The sequence below is a fragment of the Protopterus annectens genome, chromosome 7.part0, assembly GCF_019279795.1.
Source record: "Protopterus annectens isolate FY-2018-M chromosome 7.part0, PAN1.0, whole genome shotgun sequence".
NCBI lineage: Eukaryota > Metazoa > Chordata > Ceratodontiformes > Protopteridae > Protopterus > Protopterus annectens.
Genome location: NC_056739.1, coordinates 440,600,817 through 440,617,385, shown reverse-complemented (window position 1 = coordinate 440,617,385; position 16,569 = coordinate 440,600,817). Strand labels below are relative to the sequence as shown.

The 16,569-nt window shown below is 38.1% G+C and overlaps 1 protein-coding gene across 1 annotated transcript in view; it reads right to left on the bottom strand.

The window, feature by feature from the left end:
- Positions 1-16,569, bottom strand: part of NLGN2 (neuroligin 2) — a 2,850,277-nt gene that overhangs the window by 921,089 nt on the left and 1,912,619 nt on the right. The window lies entirely within an intron of this gene.

Here is a 16,569-nt window from a genome sequence, read left to right as displayed (position 1 = left end):
GGAAAAGTGTATCTCTTTAAAACCTTATGTTTGACTATCAAAATTAATGTTAAGGGATATCCCCTATCTAAAAACATCCCTACAAGTTGAAACAACTCACATTTAAAAAGTATCAGAGTTGCTTACCAATCTCGACAGTCTGACCATCTGCCATTTGATGATTCCCTTCTTCTGCTGATAAGGGTGACAACTACTAAAAGGGAGCATGGAATTCAAAAAAAATTTCCTTCCTATGGATACCACTTTCAAGAATCCCCCCATCAAAATTCAAATGGATATCTAAATAATTTATCTCACATGCATGCCAAAAGTTGGTGAACCTGAAAAAAGTAGTGGTGTTATTTAAAAATTCAAGGAACTCATTGACCTCCTGTTCAGTCCCTTTCCATAGAATCAGAATATCGTCCAAGAATCTGTTATATATAACAGGATCTTGGACATAAATCGAGATGTAAAGATATAATTTACTTCCCTGTATCAGCTGCACCAGTTTTTATGTGGGCAAAACTGTACGAAGACTTAAGGAAAGGATTACTGAACATGTTAGGACCATCAGAAATAAAGATGCTCACAATGCACTCTATAGACATAGTACATGATGTACTAATTTTAAAAATTTTATTTTCTTTGTCATTGACAAGGTGAAAAGTAGTGAAAGAGGAGGTGACTTGAAACTAAAGGTGGAAAATTTGGAGACCATGTGGCAACTTAGGCTAAATGCTATGCATCCACCTGGCCTCAGTGACAGTATTGCTATTCTTCCTACACTTAAGGCTAAAGCAAATGTGATTAAATATTTTTTTTATATATATATATATTTAACAATGTATATTAGTATCACAACATTTATATCTTTAAGCATATTGTACAAGTGCATTTTTATCTTGTATCTTGGTTCAATTATGTTTTTATATTTTATGTATAATCAACTGTTTTTTTAAAAAATGTTTGCGATGATGTCATTCAATGTGGATTGGTCAGCAGTTAGGAGATGGGGTATTTAAATGTTGTTTGTACTAACCAACGTTACTCTGATGAAGCCATTCTTATGGTGAAAGTGCTCAGTCGTTGGGATCTTTGTGTTTTGTGCTATTAAATCGGTGAAACCACATTTATGTTGGAGCTTTTTTATTTTTATTTCATATATAGAAATTACTCCATTATTGAGGTATGAACTTCAGAACAAAAGTCTTGCTGTTTGCATAGTACATTATTTTACATGTTTCTCAAAGCATGCCATCAGACTATCTTTTTTCAAGTAGATTGTATTTTTCCAGTTTTAAACTCTGAAACTGAAAAGAAGCTTGTATGCACTTAAGAGCAGTGTAGCTGATCTGCATATGAAATCCATTAACCTGTGAAAAGTATCAAGGTCAGGACAGTGGAGAAGGACATCAGCAGCAAGATACTCATGATGTTACAAAGTGTGCACTTCTAAGCATTAATGCAACAACGAGGTTCAAGAGAGAAGGATCTCATACGGCAGTGGTTTAAGTTGTATGTGGACTATGTGCTCCAGTTCACTGCCCTAAATGCTGCTGGTAAGGATAACCAGAGAATCCTCTGGCTGCTTGCATTTCATGCAGAGGATTAAGGTTATAGGTTCATAGATTCATAGGTAGGTGCTAGGCTATTGGCCCTAGGGCCTATATAAGCCTAGCCAAAAAATGTACCCTTGCTTTCGCCACCCAAGAAAATTATTTTCCTGTGCCCCTGTCAAGCAGAGCCACAGAAGTGATCCCTGGGGTGAATTTCTCATTTCCCATCCAATCATCAAGATTTTTCTTGAAGAGTGCTAATGAGGAGCTCTGTTTGACATAGATAGGTAGTCTGTTCCAGAGTATGGGAAGTCTCTGGGACAGGAATCTATCCCTCCAGCATGTTCTGTTTATTGTGGTGACAAGGTTTAGGTCCCTAGAGCATGTAGCTTGGAGGGATTGGGATTTCTTTAAGTGGAGCATGTCCAACAACTCTGGGTTTGACATAGCTTTGTATGTTAGGCAGAGATCGCCCCTGAGTAGGCGATATGCAATGGAGTAAAGCTGTAGTTTTTTGAGACGGTCTGCATAGGGCATCTGTTTGAGGCCAGTAATCCTCTTTGTGAGGTATTTCTGTGGTCTTTTCAGTTGTTGTAGATTTCTTGTGATGTACATACCAAAAGGGTCGTTGTACTCTATAATGGGTCTAATGAGTGATGAGTAGAGGGGAACAATGACCTCTTTTTTCTGGATGAGAGTCCTTTTGTGATGAGATGAGCCATGTAGAAGGATTTCCTGACCACTGTGGCGATGTGATTATCAAAGGAGAGACTACTGTCCACCTATGTCCCAAGGTCTCATCACATTTTCGACATTAAGTAGACTACCAGCTATGTGGTAGTTCATGGGTACAGAGTTTTTACCAAAGGGGATGACAATACACTTTTTGGCATTGAGCTTCAGGCCATGGCTTTGACACCAGGTATCTGTCTCAGTGAGGCCCTTTTGTAGTTTGTTCACATCGTTAGAAGTTTCGATTATGGCTCCTAGTTTGCAATCATCTGCAAACTTTGTTAGCCAAAGACCTTCTGTGTTAGCCTGCACTTCAGAGAAGTAGATACCAAACAGGAGAGGACCCAGGACTGAACCCTGTGGTACTCCACTTGTCACTGGTCTGAAGTCGGATTTTGAATCCGCTACTTTCACAATGTGGGTTCTGTCCGTGAGCCAGTTGGCAACCCATCTTGTGACATAGGGATTTATACCTAATTTAGTGATCTTATCTATAATTCCAGAGTTGGGGCTATAATTCCAGAGTTATGAGCTGTTAACAAGCTGCTTCCTTTGGTACAGGGTTTGATTCCTTTAACCTTCTTTTGCCTGCTGAGTTACCTTGAGAAAATCTCTTAAAAAAGTGCTTTGGAGCAATTGAGAAGTTGGGAAAAGCTCCTCAATGGTCTCTTGGATTGCATTCCTAGTTACTACCTATGACTAATATGATGGAAACTCTGTGTTTTCAAAGCATTATCCACCTCATCATAAAATATAGGTGCTGCACCCCATATTCTTTGTAGTGCAATGACACTGTATCAAAGTATATAAATTAAAAAGCTGTAGTTAATTTCAACTTACTTTTTCATGCCTCTCTGGATTTGCCCTTCAAAGGTAACTGATCCACACCTAGATTAAGGGTTTAAGTCCTACAGCAGTAATACCTTAGTCAGTAATAACTTCATCCATCAGCACTTTATGAATAGTTATTTAAAAAGCAGCAATACAAACAGACAAAATATAATAATTAATGTTCTACATATCATATATATATATATATATATATATATATATATATATATATATATATATATATATATATATATATATATATATATATAGACAGAGAGAGAGAGAGAGATTACCTCCTCCTCCTGCAAAACAAAGGAAATTGGAATCTGGAATGATCTCTAATGCAATCATATTTCCTATGATATGTAGTGTCTCTGGAAACAGAATGACAAAGCTGGTATAAACCAAGCTGGACTGCAATCCTGGCTAAATCAGATTTTGTTAAGTAATGAAATATTTTACATGATAAATACATGCTTCTCGTGAAATTTAAGTGCAGAAACCACCCATGTGAAATGATCTCTGACACTAAATCTCAGTGATTAACTCCCAGATGGCAGGGAGCACGATATGGTGCTGGTAAGCAAATGATGTTGAACCTGATGTTGGCTGTTAACCATGCATCACAGTATAGTGATATTTTAAAGAAAGAAACTGAAGAAAATGTAGTGAGCTATACAAGTATTTTAAGAATGCTGACCCATACACAACTGATACAGCAAGTTGCACACCACAGACCTAATGGATTGATACAGTTGTAGAGAATTAGTATACAAATGGTCCAGGAGACCATTGAGAAGCTTAAGTTAATTTTCATACCTCTCAACCTCTTAGCTCAACAAATATGGACAAAGTCTGACATAATGAGGAGCAAAGGCCCAAAAATAGGGGCAGACTTTAAATTTTGCTTTTATAAACTTAAAAAGTAGCTAGAATAACAGGGTTTTTATACATTTTCTAAAGGCTATGAAGTCTGAAACTCAAATGCATGACATTATTTAGTGATTTTATTCCTCAGATCATTCCAGTGATTTGCCAGAAAACCACAAGTTTTATAAGGAACAAACCAACATTTTGCTGCAAAAATCTGGACATTCTGCGAAAATCTGGACAGTAGAGAGCTATTTATAATTTTCCATTTATTCCTGAGCACTGTTTGGTAAACTGACCTGCTCAGAATCACTAAGTAGACAAACAGGGGTGGAAGGAGTCAAACCTTCAACTACAGGAACCACTTTTTTAGAGCTTGTAGCCTTAATCATTTGCACTAACTTCAAGACATTCAAGACAAATAATGGAGTAGAGATGGGCTGCATGCAACTCGGACTACAATAAAGATGGAAAGTATATACATTGCTTCATGGGTAGCTACCAGGCATGCAGTCCAGGAGACCATTTAGAAGCCTATCCCAATTTTCCAACTGCTTCAGGATGCCGTGTGGTTAAGGTAGGAAAATGAATACTGAGGGAATCAAACTCTGTACCACAGGAAGAAGCTTTTGCCAGCTCATGCCCTTAGTCCTCTGATGGAAAGTATATACATAGGTTCATAGGTAGCTACCAGGCATGCAGTCCAGGAAACCACTGAGGAGGCAGTCCCAGTTTTCCAACTGCTATAGGATACCGTGTGGCTAAGTGACTTGCTCAAGGTCACACAGCGGGAAAATAAATGCCGAGGGAATCAAACTCTGTACCACAGGAAGAAACTTGTTGCCAACTCAGAGTTTTAGTCCTCCGTGTGAAGAACTGCCAGCCCTGTGGCTGTAAGCTGTAAATGTTCCTGCTAATGACCCAGCAATGCACGTTTTGTAAGTGGAAGAGACGTTTAAGAGAAGTAATGGGGGAGTTTCATGCATTGTTTATTGGATCTGCAGCTACACTTTTAAATTTAGAAGATTCATTAAGACATACTAAAGGTAAAGACAATAAGTGTATCACTGACCAAACTCTGACTACCGAGCCCTAAGGGGAAAGCTAAGAATAAGTCTAATAAACAGAGAAGACCGGGGTTTGCATTCTACAAAAACATCATGTATACGGTTTCTGAATGAGCAATTAACAACTAACAGGGTTATTGTTGAACAGGCATTGTACTCATATACATAACAATAACAAAAATGGTACAGATTACGAGCGCTAGCCTTAAGAATGAATTTCATTGTGTTTTGAAAGTGTATGACAAGGTGTGATTCATTTTTTTCTCACAGCCCAAACACGGGTATGTGATGACATAAGACAAGTGTTAGCACCTACTCTAATGTCACCACCAGGAACACAGCACAGATTTTTTTCTGTGATGAAGTTCAGTCATTCCATGACTTCTGAGGGGGTGAACAGGACATGGTGAGATGTAACATCTTCATATGGCTGCAAAGTAACATCACAGTTTAAACTGGTTCTGGGGAGGGGCCTCGTAACAGTTTGACACACCCCTTCTAGATATGCTGCAGCACCCCTTACTATCAGGTTTGATATATGAACTGGAGTAGCTATGGTCATATATGGGGTAAAATGCATGTCTAAGCCAAGACTACCAGAACAATTACTTTATTTATTTACTTATATATACTTTGTTGACCATGTTAGTCCTACTAGGACAATGGCCTCTTTTCAGGGGGGACACAAGGTGATGCTCGTACTGACTATGAGAAATATGGCCAGGACAGCAGTGAACTTCTCCTTCACTTCTGTAAGGGGGATCTTTTACATCCACCTACCCCAGGCAGATGGGGCCTCGGTTTACTACCTTATCTGAAGGACAGCGCACTCAGGACTGCAGCACCTCTACTTACAAAATCATTAGAAAAGGATTTAATTTTGTTGCTGCAATGCAGATCCATGGCTGCATCACCAGAGGCTGTAATATGAAATCAGGAGTAGGGCAGTAGAACATGGGAGCCAGTACATGTCTCATGTAGCAGTGGAACATGGGAGCCAGTAAATGGTTCCAGTAGAAGTGGAACATGGGAGCCAGTAAATTCCCCCGGTAGCAGTGGAACATGGAAGCCAGTAATTGCCCCAGGTAGCACTAGAACATGTGAGCCAGTAAATGACCCAGGTAGCAGTGGAATATGGGAACCAATAAATGATCCAGGTAGCACTGGAACATGGAAGCCAGTAAATGCCCCAGGTTGCACTGAAACATAGGAGCCAGTAAATGCCCCTGGTAGCACTGGAACATGGGGCCTGTAAATGCTCCAGTTAGCACTCTTCTTCCTCATACAGAAGGGAGAACTGAGCCAGAGACTCAGAGAGAGAGGATCTGTACTCTTGACAGCTTATTCACACAGTCAAGGCTCAGATGGATGCAACAGATTGTGTCTTTGACAACGGTTACCATCTAATGTCAGTTATGTAGCGGGTACACAAACCTTAATACCATTACAAAACACACTAGTCGATAGAAGAAAAGGAGCAAAGCAAGAGCTGCACGGAAGACGAGCAATACCAAGCTTGACAACCATTACAACCAAGTGTGTCTCCAGGCGTTTCTGCAGTTACCTCCTACTACACCTCTAGGCTTCAAATAGTCCCTGTTCATATTTGCATTAATAATTCCAAAACCATGCTACATAGAAGGCATCAGATATTTTTATCTTGAAGCATACATGATGGCAAACACAACTGTCTTGATATCTGACCTCAGTGGGAGATGAAAGAAAAAGGGTATGCCCATTCCCTGATTCTGGGCAGCAATAAACTCCCTAAAGGAACTTCAGAGTTCAGCCCTCTACAAGAATCCCTCTCTGCATATATAGCGACAGCAAAGAAGTCAGGAACAAAATGAACACATACAGCAGAAAAGGATGACGTTTGCAACAGCAGTTTGTTTTAATCCATGTGAAGTCTGAAGGGCTTTAAAAGATACGTGCCTTTGCTATATCATGTGCTAAGACCTAAGCCTTTCTTTCAAGATTGTTTCCTGAAACCAGGCTTAAAGTACTTTAGAAAAGATAATTACAAAAGTGCGCTACATTTCAAAATGTAGATACATTTTTTAATAAATGCTTTTTTACTTCCACCATGTGTGATGCATGCTGTATGTTTTTTTTTTCTTGTTTTAGTTGTCATTCAGAGCTCCTGTGTATCTTTAAGCAAGCTTCATTATAGTGTCCGGTTTTCAATGTCTACAGATGAAAGAATTCAGAAGCACAAGGCCAAATAATCCCACATTATCAAATGCTTTTAGCAGTCTGACTCAGGCAAGTGATGAATTTACTGAGGCAGATAAGATCATATGTACCTTTTTTGTATACCAGTTAGAAGTTCAAAACCATGCAGTGTGCATTAAGCAGCTGGGAGATCAATATTCGCCTGCAGTGTGCACTAATCAGATAATAAACCTCTCCCGCATGTGTGGTAAAGGACTTACTGTACATCTCAGGAATCTGAGGTAGCACAGGGCAAGCAGACAGGTATTCATATGCTCCACAGAAGTACATTAATATCATTTAATGTCCACCTTGGTGTTATTTTATTGCACATATAAAATAGCTGAGTTTTCTCTTCAAGGAGGAAAATACGGTGTCTGTGTGTTTAGGAAAATATCAGATATGTGGCTATATAATGCCTTTCAGTATTTAGTTCAGTCTTCTTCAGTTTTATAAGCTCTCTCTATACTCCATGAGTTTGCATGCACCGGTTCTGGTATTGTCTTTATACTATGTATTTTTTCAGAGAACAAACCCTAGCAAAAAGAAGCCACTAGGGTCATCAAATATTGTATATAATTTCTGATTGTTATTACATTGCAGAAAGAGCATTCTTTAGTATTTTTTACTTTTTGTAGTATTTTGGTTCTGAAGAGGGAAAATGAGTGGCACATCTCCTAATGTGCAATAGCTGTGAGGTATGCTGTCTTAAGACAGGACTTGGGTAGACTGTACCAGCAATAATGAAGCAAAAAAGCTTGTTCACATGACAAAGAGGCTAATTCTATTAGATGTTGTATAGCAACTGCAATGGATTATGGGTATGAGCTATTCAGAAACACTGTACAGATAAAACAATATTCAGACAGAATGCAAACATGTACAAGAATGGAATAAGAGCTGAACGGAGTCTAAATAAAATGCTGTGCAGAATGCTGCATAAAAGATCAGATGCTGTGTAACTATGGCAACTATAAACCACAACCTGCTCCTTATACTAGCCTTGCAAGAGAGCTGACTGATATGACTTCAAGGTTATGGCAATGCTGCTGTCACAATGCACAAACACACATACTTTAAGCCACTAGAAAATCTCATCAAAGCAAACACTACAAAAATGTAAAAGATTAATTTACTGAAATTATGTGCCACAAAGCAAGATGAATTAATATTTTAAGTCATATAAATCCAACCACACAGCAGAACACTCACATCTGATTAGCATTCTCTCTTATTTGGCTGGGGATTTTTATTCTAATTTATTGCCCGTGAATTTTAAGAAAGGATATTGGAAAACGATGCTGGCTCAGGCCACAAATCAGTGCAGGACACACAAATCATCTGTCACTGCATTAGTGCCTAATAATTCATGCTGTCCGTATGGTCACCAGGCATGTTTTTATTCCTGCCATAGTTACAGCAGGCCATTTTTTTTTTTTTTTGTAGATGACAGCAACATTACCACCACTGTTTTTACATTTAAAATGACAGCCATAGTGCTATCTCTAATCTTTAAGAGGTGCAGGAGAACAAAGAAGATTGCATTTTTTTAAATGGAAGCCTACTGGTCATACAGTCAATGCCCCAGGTTTCAGTGTACCCTATAACATAAATATGTATTCTGTTCACATAACAAGCAAAAACTCACTGGCTATGTATTATGTACAATATGCAGTGACTACCAGTCACACATTCCATTCCTCTGTAGATACTGGCTAATAACAAGTTGGGCAAACTCTTTATTAAAATATGCTATTAACACACACATTCCTTTCCAGAAATCTAACAGCTTATATTTAAGTATTTAATTGTTGAATGCTGACTTACACAGTAGGTGGATTATAGCAACAGCAAAGAAGTCAGTAACAAAATGAACACATATGGCCAAAAAGGATAAAGTTCTGCTACAACTCAAACTTTGACTAGCAGCACAGGTGCTGGAAAGACCAGGCATGGGAGGGTAAAAGTGAGAGGCCAGTTTAACCATCTAGGGAGAGGAAGAGGAAGGTAGCTTGACTCACTACGTTACTGTGTGACACCTACAGAGAGGCAGGTGAAGTGCTTGTAGAAATGAGATTAACAAGCCCCTAGAACATGAACAGTGAGTTGCCCAGGAAGAATGCCGGCAGCTGTGGATGCGCATGTACCTGCATAAGCACACAGGAATCTATCAAACAGCTGCTAATGAAGGAGACAGGCATGCTTCCTAACACCTGATTCTCACCTGAAAGGGAACTAATATACTAATGGGGATCACGAGATCGGTAATGAATGGTTCAGATGGGGGTTACCCTACTTAGTAAAGCCTGGCTCCCACCTGCTGGAGAAAGAAACCAGTTTGGTGTAGGTAGGGGAGCCTTGACCAATCACATTGACTAAAAACGAAGATATAGAATGAAAAATTATACTGCAATGCATTCAAAATGTTCTGTTGCAGCATGTTGGAGGCAAACACTTTATCAGTGAAGTAAACTCTTTGTTTTTGATAGTTATGACTTAAACTGTGCTACATACATACACATCTATATACACATATACATGTATAATTGTACACACAGAAACATACATGTATCTTTTTTCAGTTTATAACGCCTTCCCTAACAACACTCTTTCCCATATGGTTTGCAAAGGATCTTTGTTTTAAAATATTACTATTTTTTTTCTTTTCAGATCTAAGAAAATATAAACGTGTCTCAGAACTAATCAACAAATAAGGGAGTTTCAGACAAAGTGAATTTTCGAAATAACCTCCAGGGAATTGCGCACATTTGTGAAATTATTTCAGTAATATGCTAATGCAGCTATATATTGCATATGTGGATGTGTTGAAATCAGGTAAGGATGTTTGACACAGGTGCTACAACTTAATTTCATAACTACAGAAAAGCAAAGGAGTAGAAATGAAAAGAAACATCATCAAGTAAGAAAAAAATGATAAAAACAGACAATGCAAAAGTGGTGGATAATGAAACTGTATACCAAGAAAAACGTCAGTGTTAGATAACAGTGAATGCAAGAGATACAAGATTGATTACTACTAGGGATAATAAATGCGGCAGGGGCACAACCATGTCACCAGAGTTAATTGCAATTCACCAAAAGGGCAGACCAGTTGTTCTTTTTCAAGAAATATTGTCAGATAGGTCAATGTGTTTATTAAGATATAATGATAATAAGCAATTATTTTTGTAAATGTAAATGAAATGCACCGCTAAATGTTCCAATAAAAAATAGTACAGTGAAGTAATATTAATTTTATCCATAATAGTGTTAGGAATAAGGGTAGCCTGTGCTGATTACAGATTATAATCAGATTTTCTCACTGTGGAATAACAGCGACAGTAAACAGATATCCAGGCAAATAATAAGCAAGATGCAATCAGCTCCCTGGCAAAGGGGAATGAAGCTCTCTGTCCCAGATGACCTGGGTTCGATTAGCAATCAAGGTGTTGGATGAGCCTGTCAGAGAAGCACAGAAGTGATGAAGCATTGTTTGCTTTCCTTTCCCAAGAAAGGATGGTTGGGGATGTCTCTTAGGGCAATGCAGATAAGAGACATAATGGTAGGATCTGTTTACAAGGGTGGTAAGGCTTTTGTGGGTTATATCACTTGTGAAAGTGAATAACATGTCTCACAATTCTCCTTCCTTTTGCATTACTTGTACACTACTTGGTATGTGTAACAGCAACAGACAAAGATTAAACAGAAACACCCCTATGGTTGCCTGGATACTGATGGCTATATTGTGGAGGCCATACAATAGTTGTTTTGGTTATCAGAAAGTGCAAGTTAGTAAAATAACTAATATAATATATAAAAAATAAAATAAGCAGCACAATATTAATGCCTTTTCAATATACGATTAAAAATAAGCAAACACATGGCAGGCACAAAATGTTTAACTTGTAGCTTAGCACCTAACACTGCAGATTGATAATTATTGTTTTGTTAGTAAATCAATGGCAAAACCTGCACGTCTTTCTTCATACTGACAAGAGAAGAAAAACAGTCACCAAGAATTATATAATTTGTAGCTCTTAATACTACTAGCATGCACTGGAATTACAAACCAATATAAAGTAAACCATGACAGTATGTAAACAATTTAGTAATTTCATTTGACGCTGCCTACTGTTTAAGTGACATTTCATGCATTGCTTGCTGTTTCAATGACTTAAAACTCCACAGAGCACTTTTTATTTGATTTTAAGAACATCACTGACCAGACCCTTGACATCACTTCCTGTTATTAATAGGTTTGTTTGTGTGACCTTTTCACCCTTTCATTTAGATGTTAATTGGTATTTTTGCAGACATCCTAATGTTTATGGACTTCAGACTTGATGGCTATATTGTAGAGGCCACACGACATCTCTCGTGTTTCTAAAGTATACTTAAGAATCCACGTGTGCTGAGATGACAAAGTCAAAAAAAGGCTGAAACATGCATGTCTACAGCTGGTGGGGTTTGGCTGTATTATCCTGAATGAACCCATAAAGCAAAAATTCATGGGCATTCAGAAGCCATGTAGCTGTAACACTGATATGTCCTTAAGGGGTCATTGATGTATATTCCATGGGCCTCCACTACAGGAGGTTTAAGGTTTTACACGGTGAAGACTCTAGCTTAGCTGGATCTTTTGTGCAGGTTTTCTTGAACGTTTTCCTGTTCCATGGATACATCATGCACATACTCGCCAGTATATTCACAAGTAGGAAGGCAAGCCCAAAAAAGTCACGAGACAAGATGAAGAACACTACCGTAGGTAACCAGCCTATCATAAACACAGGCATCCTCTTACATAGTATTTTTGATTAATGCTTGCTATTGGAAAACCACAGTGAATATTGGCCATATAACTATCACAATTGCATAGTCAAATACATTTTAAAGTATATAGGGAACTAATAAAGATACGTTATGACATTTATTAGAAAATATATATAATGCAACTTTTAAGTAATTTATTCCGGCTGTTTTGATGACTAAAGCTGGGATGAAATTAGAATGTACTGAGAATCTTGAACAGTAATTAATAACATCAGTGTGAAAATTCTGAGTAGGACCATCTAGTCCATATGCACAGGGTCTGGGCATCTGTCCATACCAGTGGTGATGAGAGTTCAAATATCTTTTTAGATACACTGAGCTAGTCTGGAAAGAGGACTGAAAAGGCTTTATTCTTCTTTCTCACTCACTTGACCCAGTGATGTGAGTGATGGCATACTCCAGTATAAAGAAGTACATGGAACGTTGGTTGGAGACCTACACCATAAGGAACACAAAGTCTGCAGAGAGGCAGGGATCATCATATGTTCTTTGTGAAAGTGAGTGACATCCCCATGCAAAGTTTGGTGCATCGAAACCTTTACAGGTGGTGGCAGTGTTTCTTTAAAGGGATTATAACAAGCACATTAAAAAAACGTGTAGCTACATTTATGATGGCTGCAATGTTAACCAGTAATGGAGAGCAGACAGATGCTAGTGAGTAGTCAGGAACACAGGAAAAAAAACTGAAAAGAAAGAAAATTCTGAGCACAATCACTCGGTCTAAAACAAGGTAAACCATACGCTAAAAGTTGTCATTACATGAGAATGGAATTTCAGATAAAATAATAGTAGAACATTGCACTGAGAAACACTGCACTATAAAACGTTGATTTTGTTGCTGACATTGCATATTAGCGACTTCAATACAAAAAATGAAAAAAAAAATCAGAGGAGAGCAGGTTATGAAATGACATTACCTTGAGAGTAAGGTGTACGAAGAATGTCCTTATCCCCGTACTGCCACAATCCTGCTGAATCCAATAACAGTGGTTTGACTAAATTCAGGAGTCAATTAAAATGTTTTAAATATTTCTACATTGTTTCAGCAAATGTGATTATACCCATGTATTTGTAAATAAAATCCTTAATAATCCACGATTCTACCTTTTGTTAAAGTACTGTATGGATGTTTGAGTTCTGGCATCCAGATCTGTAAATAAAAATTAACCTCCGTAAAAGACTGCTGTGCTTTAACAGTTTAGAAAAGCATTTAATACATCAATAATTACCACACCAATCCAGTAGTACAAACCAACATAAACATCATAAAACAGATGCCCTGTTATCCTCTTAGAAAGGATCTAGAGGGTGTTGTACTTTAGGAGTACTGACAGTTAAGTACAATACCTTTGGGAGTCCTTCATACTCCCAACATTTATGTACTTGACAGATGGATAAGGGACTGGTCTGAAGGCATTTATCAATCATGAACAAACATATGGTAGGATAAATATTTTATAATCAAATCACACTTAATATAGACCAGTGGTAATCACAAAGTAATGTACAGAAAATTAAGGAATGGGTTTATGGTATAGCATTTACAAGAATTCACAATATTTTAAACATTGCTCTTATAAGTTCAGAAAGTTGATAGAATAACAGGATATGTGTTAGCATGCATTTTTCAAAGTATATGGAATCTGAAACTCAAAATATATGTTATTATTTGGTCATTTATTTAGTGACTTCAGTCTTCAACAATTAGCCAGAAATTCACAATTTTTTGAGAATCAGGCCAAAAATATGAGGCAAAAATCTGGAAATATGCATGTTTGAGAGGTATGAGTCATCAGGTAATGTGTTTTGCATAAAAGAAGCATGCATACTCTGAATGACAAAGTGGGCAGGGCACTTGTGTATGTTATAGCTTACTCTTTTCTTGACTGGGATAATTCTACTGAACCTACAAAGTATCTTCAAGTGAGATAAATCTGTATTTATATAAACTGGAGTAAATCTTACGAAACCAGGGAAATTCCTCTCATCTTATTCTGATAAGGGTCATATGAGCTTTAACATCCACCTTCCATAAATAATGTACATGGGAACTTGCTTTAACATCTTGTACAATGCACAACTTCACCACTTAGCTATTTTTTTATTTTTCTTTATTTATTTTTGCTAGAACTTACAGATTTTTCTGTGCCGCCCAAAACTACAAACATAGCAACATAATTTATTTAAAAGTGCATGCAAGCATTGCTCAAATATCTGAACATACCTGCCGGATAATTCACTTTCCAAGCCCTGCTTTGACATAGAAAAATGTTACGGTGGTCAGAGAGCAATGGAAGAAGTGACACATGAATGCTAGGCTACACATAACTTAAATTCAAGACAGTCAATAAGTTTAGCCTATACAAAAAGGTCATGTCTCAGTAGAAATGACTGTTAATTAAATGATAACAGTGAATAAAAAATAATGATGCAGACAGGGTTACTTGGCAGTCTTGCACTCCTTTTTATTTGATGGAAGCACTAGGTAATGGCATAAATGTACACCCTGAAGAAATTTCACATTATTAACATACACAGACTACTGTAGTGACTGATGGCTGCTGCTAACTAATAGACACATAGCATTCTGACTCCCAACTCTCTCTTTCATGGTTCCTTCTTATTCTAATCAGTCCAAAAGCAGCTAGTATTCTATTGTCCAAATGAGATCATCAGTGTGGTACAGAGAAGGATTGGCGCATGCTGGTTGCCCATGCTGCCAGTTGCCATTCCAGCTTTCATCACTGTGAGGGTGCAAGTCCTTTTACCTTAAGGTGTGGCAACTCCATTATAAAGCATTGGGGAGTAGGGAGCACACCCTTCATTTGTTAACCACAAAATTGAAGCATTTTAGTGTTTTCTAAGTAGTAGTATTGCATTTTGCATGGGTGCTTTCACTCAGATTCTTTCTGAAGTTTTTCCCTTTCATCACCATTGGTGCAAATAACTTGTCTGAGACACTGTAATGTTTGCAGCTGCAGTATGAATTCCACAGGGTATAGTATCCTTATCTCAAACCAAAAAAACAGATCAAAGTAGAAATATGCAAGAAATGGTAATATGTTCCACAGAACTGAAGGTGAGCTAAGCTGCAGTTCGGAAGGCAGCATAAATATAATTGTTGAGAGCTATAATTTAATAATAATATTTACTAGAGACAGGAGTCAGAAGAGATTAAACTGTATTTACCCAACATTTTTTTTCACAGTATAGCTTCTGGACCTAAATGCCACAGATGCAGCTACAAGTTTATTGTATTTTAAATTTTCTTGAGATAGTATCTCCTAAAGACACAGAAAGGTTGCCAGGTGATGTGGATATATGGAGCCCGTACAGTATAGCTGAATTTCAGTGTCAATTCGCAGACATTAAGACCTACAATACTACAGAGTATGCATTTGGCCTGCTTCAAGTCTCCTTCTGCTCCCTTGATTTGTTTGAGTGGGGATCTTCTCTATGACCTTGTCGCTGCCTGCAGAATGGTTCTTGCCCACTGCATGCTATATAATATGCTGAGAATAAAACAAGCTGAGCAGCCCCAGGATACCATTATGGTGGGACAATGTGCACGCACAGAGGCAGCAGTGAATTTGCATTAACAGTCCTGTCTGACAAACCAAAGGTGGAACAACAGCAAGCAACAGCTGCACCTCTCCCCAGAAAACAACAGTCACAGAACATAGCAGTGCAGGTGAAGCAAAGGGACATCTTGTCTATAACTGTGGGTGGGCTGATGGGGGCAGCACCTGAGATACAAGATGTGAGCAAGTGTAATTGCCAGCACTGCAGTACCAGTTTTATTTTCATAGCCCCATTTCCTCCTGCAATAGCATGGTGGCAGAACCACTACCTGACTGTGATCCTTCTCTTCTGGCTTGTTGCTTTAGGACTTGGAGTTCCCCCTGGCAGGGATGGTGTTTGGCTGTAGCTCTGTGACCTGGATATTGCCTTCCAGTGTATTGTCTGGATAAGAGATACAAGGCGTTGCTGTGGTGGACACTATTCCTCTACAATATAGATATAAAATTTAACATTACACAATCACGGATGAAAAAAAGCCCAAATGTTTCAAATAGCCGCTGCCTCACACATAAAAACACATTTGCAGTTATTTCCTGTGAAAGAAAAAATTGACTGGGGGTGTTCCAAACTGAGGAACAGAAATTGACAAACTGAAATTCATCACCTTTACACTCAGCCAAATATAGAGAAGTCTATTTTTTTCTTTTAATCCTTTGCTTACTAGGTTAGTTCCACTAAACTAGAAGCCTCATTTCAGGGGAGACCTGAGGTGGTGTTTACACTATTAGGGGAAACTTGGCCAGAGGATCAGAGAACTTTTCCCACTGTTTGGAGCTACTAGATTCTGCCAGAGTACTCCTACAGCAACAAGGAAGAGGTCTAAAGTAGTCAGAAGAATGGAGGAGGATAGAAAAGCTATGGAGAGGTTGGAAGTGGAAAATGAGAATTTTGAGATAAGAATTAGT